Below are 1,162 nucleotides of genomic sequence, written 5' to 3' on the forward strand. Positions count from 1 at the left end.
ATGGATTGTGATGAGTTTTATGAGCCCCTAATAAAATGATTTAAAAAAAAGAGTTTTATGAGCCCCTAATAAAATGATTAAAACACACACACACACACAAAACAAACAAACAAAATAGATGATCCTGAATTTACTGCTGTGGAGTTAGTTCTGACTCATAGCAGCTTTATAGGAAAGGCAGAAATGCCCCTTGGAAGTTTTCAAGGCTGTAATATTTATGGAAGTGGACTGTGTCCCATCTTTTTCCCCAAAGAGTGGCAGTTGTGTTTAAATTTCTGACGTTTTGGCTAGCAGTCAAGTGCTCAACACTATGCCTAATGCGACCATAAAGGTCTGAAAGTCAAAGAGGGAAGGAAGAGAAGCTAAGCTCGAAGGAGATGTGCTATGGAAGACACAGAGAGGTTCCTGTGGCTGGTTTTGAAGCTGGAGAAGGAGGGCTATGGATGGACCACGGAATGGAAGTAGTCTTTAGGAGTTAGAACAATCAAGTAGAATTTTATACCTTACTGTGTAGTACATGTATTAAAAGATGAAACTGAGGCTGTGGATCTGGATATACAACATAGGAGGATCATAGCAGTAGGAGGAATTTTAATAAATAGGATTTTGTGTTGAGGAGCAATCTAATCCCTTAGAGTGTTATTATTTTCTCTTATTTTTTTTAAAGTAACAGCTGAAAGGTAACTTCAGATTTTATACAATCAAGATAATTTTATACATTTTATATAAACTTGAAATAGTTACCTGAATTATCTAATATTTTGCTCTTAGCTTCAGTTATTTTGATAAGTTAAGAGCATAAATCTTTAGTCTGAATTTTTCACACCTTTGCCATCTAATCTCTTTTATTTTGGGATATAGACTTTGTTGAATAAACCTATAGATGCATGATTTTCTCTTGGCCTAGAGTTTGAAGGAAGAGACTCTTCCTTCATTCTATTTAGGTTCAAGTTCTAGTTGACACCATGGAATGAGACATGTAAACGGAATTGGAGAACATTCTTTCTGCTACTATCCTTCTTGAAAAACATCACCATCAAGCCTAAAAGTAAATTAATTTTCCCATTAAATAATCATTTATTTTAATCCTTCAGGAGAATTAATTAGGTTCCCATGTGCTCTTTAAGTTTCCAGTATAACTTTGAGACAAAAAAGCTTTTAA

The sequence above is a fragment of the Echinops telfairi genome, unplaced genomic scaffold (genome assembly GCF_000313985.2).
Source record: "Echinops telfairi isolate 266 unplaced genomic scaffold, ASM31398v2 ScPeMD7_3;HRSCAF=10, whole genome shotgun sequence".
In the NCBI taxonomy this organism is placed as follows: domain Eukaryota; kingdom Metazoa; phylum Chordata; class Mammalia; order Afrosoricida; family Tenrecidae; genus Echinops; species Echinops telfairi.